This window comes from Lithobates pipiens, unplaced genomic scaffold, assembly GCF_037356315.1.
Source record: "Lithobates pipiens isolate NorthernLeopardFrog02 unplaced genomic scaffold, aLitPip1_a1.2 Scaffold_16, whole genome shotgun sequence".
Taxonomy (NCBI): Eukaryota; Metazoa; Chordata; class Amphibia; order Anura; family Ranidae; genus Lithobates; species Lithobates pipiens.
The window spans coordinates 537,412,337-537,418,336 of NW_027507748.1; positions in this window are offsets into that span (position 1 = coordinate 537,412,337).

Here is a 6,000-nt window from a genome sequence, read left to right on the forward strand (position 1 = left end):
CAGTTGGCTCATTTCAAAGGCTCTCTACCCTTCCCAGATGCTTTTACACACCCCCTTACCACATTTTAGCTCCTTTGTGCAGAGCAGTTTCCATTACGCCATACAGTGTCTCTGACTTTTCGACTGCTAGTGTCCAAATGGGAATGAGAATTAGGGCTGAGCCTAACAGACAAACAGGTGGATAGAATTCTCTTGTTTTCCTTTAAAACTTCTATATGTGCACCAGGAATCTGGTTTCAAGATCCTGACATGGTGGTAACATACCCCGCTAAAATCCATAAGATGTTTTCCCAATGCTCAGACCTTTGTTGGAGGTGTGGAGATGAGATGGGCTCCCTTCTCCATATCTTCTGGCCTCCTCAAAAAATGGAAATGGTTCTATTGGCATGAATTTGTATACGCTGAAGAGTAAAAGGCCTTGTTGAATTAATCTATCTATAACTGAAACTGTAACAGCAGGCCTCTTAGATCTGGAAGGATGGCAGTTGTGAACGGTCCACTTCCTGGCCCCTTCCCTCTGTTCTGCGCCTTTGTCTTTCTTCTTCTTTCCCTTCCCCTCTGCTACCTCTCTCCTTATCCCCCCCCCCTTTTCGGGGGGTTTGGTTTGTTGTTGCCTTTTTTGTTTTTTATCACTGACAGTGTTCATCATGCAAAAAACACATGGGGTACAGAGACTTTCATAAGCCGGGTCTCCCAGTACATTCTTTTCATACTTTGCATGCCACTAGTGACAGAAATTGTGTCCCAAATGTTGTAACTATCTGATTCAGTGCTATTTGTTGCTGTGCATGTCAAGCAGTTTCTGTACTTACCATGAGTTGTAATAAAATAAAGAATACAAAAAAAAAAAGATATGTTTTCAACTAATACACTGTGTTTTTACTTTCTCCAGCAGTGCATGCCCCACAGTTATTACCTTTTGTATCACTTGACCCTCCCTCTTAGATTGTAAGCTCTAATGGGCAGGGCCCCCTGATTCCTTTTGCACCATGTCTGCCTTAATATTGTAAAGTGCTGCGCAAACTGTTGGCGCTATATAAATCCTGTATAATAATAACAAAATTCTGAATCCTCAGTTACGTGACAAGCAGTGTCCCAAGTCTTCTATCTTCTGGACTGCAGAGTGAGAGGGTACTTGCTTGGGTGCTGCAAGTCGCTGCCTAGGTTACATAGACACTTCTCATTGGCTGTCCATCAACAAGGATATTTCAGGTCCCAGAAGACTGCCGTAATGTGATAACAAAGAGTGGAAGCAACAAGATTAATCAGCAGCAGGCCCAAACTTCAGTACTGGATCAAGGATCAAGTGCCAACAGGTGCAATGGATGGTAGGGGGAAGAGAAGGGGATTTACCTGGAGATGAGCTTTTAGCTCATAGATATGAAAGGCTCATATTTTGCCTACCTTGACCATTGTAAACTAATAGGAATACTGTATACTGGTTATGTCTTTATAAATCAATTGTTTTTCTCTGCAATGTTGCACTTTCATGAAAAGAAATCAATGGCTCTCTACAGGGTAAATGACTATGACAAATTTCATGTCTGAAATTTTATTTTCTTATTATGACTGTTTTCACAATTTATGGAGTAATTGGCACCAACTGTCACTAATGGTGAATATTACTGGTATAATTAGTGGTTATTACAGCCGCTGCTCTTACCTCCAGCTGAGTCAAAAGTTCATGCGGCCCCAAAGAAATCATCTACTTTGAGTGACAGTGTTATGTATAATGTCAATATGTCTCAGTGAAGTAAGCTTACAAACCATGCAAGTTGCAGAATAACATATGCCAAATAGTCAAATGTATTTTCAGGGTAAATTATCAATATTTTGAAATTATCCAGATCAAAATAGATAGAAAATATAGTCGGTTGAATAAGAGACACCCTGTAAAATAATATGTTAACAATATCTTTTGTTAAATCCTTTCTTTTTCACAAATCCACATACTGTTGATTGACTCACTACCTCTGCTAGAAGTCTCTTCAAAGCACAAAACTACTTTTTTGGGTAAAATAATACTTTCTAAGATTCATTTCCTCCTGCTAGTTTGAGGTCATGTCCCTGTGTCCTTGATCTTAGCTTTATATTGCAAATATTGCCCTCCTGAACCTTATTCTCTCCTTTATGTATTAAAGGGTTTCAGTCATGACTCCCCTTTCCTGTCTTTCCTCCATATAGCACAAATTTAGTTCCTGAAGTCTCTCCCGATATGCTTTATCTCTCAAACCTTATATCATTTTGTTGCCCATCTCTGGACTTGTTCCATGTTATCCATATCTCTTTGTAAGTGAGGTCTCCAGAACTAGACCAGTATTCTAAAAAAAGGTCTAGCTAAAGATATATATAGGAGAATCAGATTCTATTTTCTCCTTCACTCGGAGACGATCTATTACAAAAAATATGTAAATGACAATTATTTATAAATCCCTTTTTGGTTTGTCTAGAGAGGAAAAGCTATGGTATATCATATAGGAGCCTAATGACTGTGTAGTGATAAAGATCCCGGCTAGGAGATATGACTGTATTATAATGAAGAAGTAATATTGTTGGATAATTTGGGGCTATTTAGGCACAGATGCGAAATATATAGGTGAGATGTAAGGGATTTTTTCTTCATAAAGCGGAGTTCCACCCGAAAATGGAACTTCCGCTTTAAGTAGTTTTCACAGGTACCCAGCTCCCACTTCCTCTCCTCGCGCTGTGGAGCCGGAAGGAAGGTCACATCTCTCCCCTCCCTCCCTGCAATCTTCTGGGACAGGTCACAGGTCCTAGAAGATTGCCCAGCCATTCACATTGCGCAGCGCGACTCGCACATGCGCAGTGAGTGCTTGGCTCGTGAATGCGCAGTGTGCGCTCGGCTGTGAAGCCACAGCTGGGTGCCCACACTTGCAATGCCAGTCCTGCAGAGAGGAGGGGGAGAGAAGCGAGGCTTTGGGCGGCCGCATTGCTGGACCATGGTACAGGTGAGTGTCTGTTTATTAACCACTTCCCGACCAGCGCACGACGATGTACGTCGACAGAATGGCACGGGCAGGCATATTGGCGTACATGTACGTCCAATATTCGTTGCCGCCGTGCCATCGGGAGCGCGCCGCCGGCGGCACGCTCCCGCGCTGGTCGGGACCCCCGTGAGTCCGGTCGCGGGACCCGCGGACTTGATCGCCGCGGGCATCCCCGCGATCGTCTCACGGAGCGGCCGAATGGAGGAAATGCTGTATAAACAACATTTTTCCATTCTGCCTAGCAACTAGTGACGCTGATCTCTGCTCCATGTGATTGGAGCAGAGATCAGTGTACACTAAATGAAAGCCCAACCCCCCCACAGTTAGTAACACACCCCTAGGAACACTTAACCCCTACACTGCCACCCACTGGTTAACCCTTTCACTGCCAGTGTCATTTACACAGGAATCACTGCATTTATATAGCAGTGATTACTGTATAAATGACAATGGTCCCAAAAATGTGTCAAAAATGTCCGATGGGTCCCCCACAATGTCGCAGTCACAATAAAAATCACAGATCGCCGCCATTACTAGTAAAAAAAAAATTTATAAAAAATTATTAATAAAAATGCTATAAAACTATCCCTATTTTGTAAACGCTATAACTTTTGCGCAAACCAATCAATAATCGCTTATTGCGATTTTTTTAACCAAAAATATGTAGAAGAATATGTATCGGCCTAAACTGAGGGAAAAAAATGTTTTTTTATATATTTTTGGGGGATATTTATTATTACAAAAAGTAAAAAATAATGCGTTTTTTTCAAAATTATCGCTCTATTTTTGTTTATAGCGCAAAAAATAAAAACCGCAGGGGTGATCAAATACCACCAAAAGAAAGCTCTATTTGTGGGAAAAAAAGGACGTTAATTTTGTTTGGGAGCCACGTCGCACGGCCGCGCAATTGTCAGTTAAAGCGACGCAGTGCCGAATCGCAAAAAGTGGTCTGGTCTTTGACCAGCAAATTGGTCCGGTCTGAAAGTGGTTAAAAGTCAGCAGCTACACTTTTTGTAGCTGCTGACCTTTAAATGGGTGGAACTCCGCTTTAATAATTAAATGTAAATTATTATTCTTTTCCGAACCCCTTTTCTTCCTTTTTAATGGGGGGGGGTTAGTAACCAAAGAAGGCACTGTGTGTGGAAGAACTTCTCTGTGATGCTGAAGAGGCCCTGCTTGCTTGTTCCTCTATGCTGCTCTTTTCCTGGACCCTATAGGCTATTATAAGCATCCCGGCTGGACCTTTTATGGTAATTGTGATCATGGATAAAAAAAAGTATGCATTATTGCGGATACATAAATATTAATTATTTATATTTTTAATATGTTGTAGTGTTGCATATGATATCTCCACCCCCTGCTCCTGAGGAAGTGAACAGAGTTCCAGGAAACATGTCAAGCAATAAACATATTATATAATTGAAAATGGTTGGAATGAATGAATATAAAATCACAAGATATAGTTACTGTAGTTATATGACGTGGTTGAGAGATATGCAAAAAGTATGCATTATTGCGGATACATAAATATTAATTATTTATATTTTTAATATGTTGTAGTGTTACATATGATATCTCCACCTCCTGATCCTGAGGAAGTGAACAGAGTTCCAGGAAACATGTCCAGCAATAAACATATTATATAATTGAAAATGGTTGGAATGAATGAATATAAAATCACAAGATATAGTTACTGTAGTTATATGACGTGGTTGAGAGATGTAATGATTGCCATGTTTTTATGAATAGTTTTTTAAATATATTACATAGTTACATAGTTAGTAAGATTGAATAAAGACACCAGTCCATCCAGTTCAACCTGAGCGAGTGTCTACAATTGTCCCTATCCCTGTAAATTACACACTCACATCGGTCCCTACCCTCAAGGAGCCCACAATCCAAGGTTCCCATTCATATTGTAATAAAGTTATTGACATTTTATCGATGTAATGTATTGTGCCTTAAAAATCCTGCTTAGACCACATTTTTTTTTCCTTTGATGTATTTTTACCTGTGGTGACCCGTCCTAACTAAATAACGTCATCACGTTAAGTACGATCGGATTTTCTGACAACTTTGTTCCGACTGTGTGTATGCAACAGTTTCGGACAAAATCCGTCTGACAAAATCCGACAGATTTGGTTGTCGGAATGTCCAACCGTGTGTACAAGAGCTTCGGACAAAATCCGTTGGACAAAATGCGACAGATTTGGTTGTCGAAATGTCCGACCGTGTGTACAAGGGCTTAGACAGTCCAACTGTTAAAGGGGCTGTAAACCGTTGTGTTTTTTCACCTTATTGCATCCTATGCATTAAGCTTCTGGTAGTGACCGGCCCTCCCAGCCCTCCATTTTACTTACCTGAGCCCCGTAATTCCCTCGGCAGAGACGTGATCGCTCTCTCTGCACGGGGTCCTGGCTCTTGATTGGATAGATTGATAGCAGAGCAGATATTGGCTCCCGCTGCTGTCAATCAAATCCAATGACGCGGGCATCAGGGGCAGGGCCGAGTCCAGCATTCGTGTCTATGGATGCAAATGCTGGACTCGGAAGCGCACCCGCATGGTAAACCCTTAGGAGAGCGCTTCTCCTAGGGGATTATCTGATGTGAAGAGGAGCCACGAGAGCTGCCGAGGGACCCCAGTAGAGGATGATCGGGGCCACTCTGTGCAGAACGAGCTGCACGGTGCAGGTAAGTATGACAAGTTTGTTATTTGAAAAAAATAAAACAGGAAGGTTTACAATCACTTTAAGAAAGCGTGTAAACACGCAATTTGTTATACTTCTGCATCTGGATATATCAAATGTTTAGAAGAATATGTTTTCTTCAGAAGTCTGAACAAAATCCCTGCTGCAAACCAATATTGATATATCTATAACGAAATACTAAATTGTGATGCTGTATATTAAAATAAAAATGGTCTGAAACATGATGTGTAGTGATGAAGACAGCACGTTATCAGTGGACTGCCAGAAGATAGATCAAAATCATC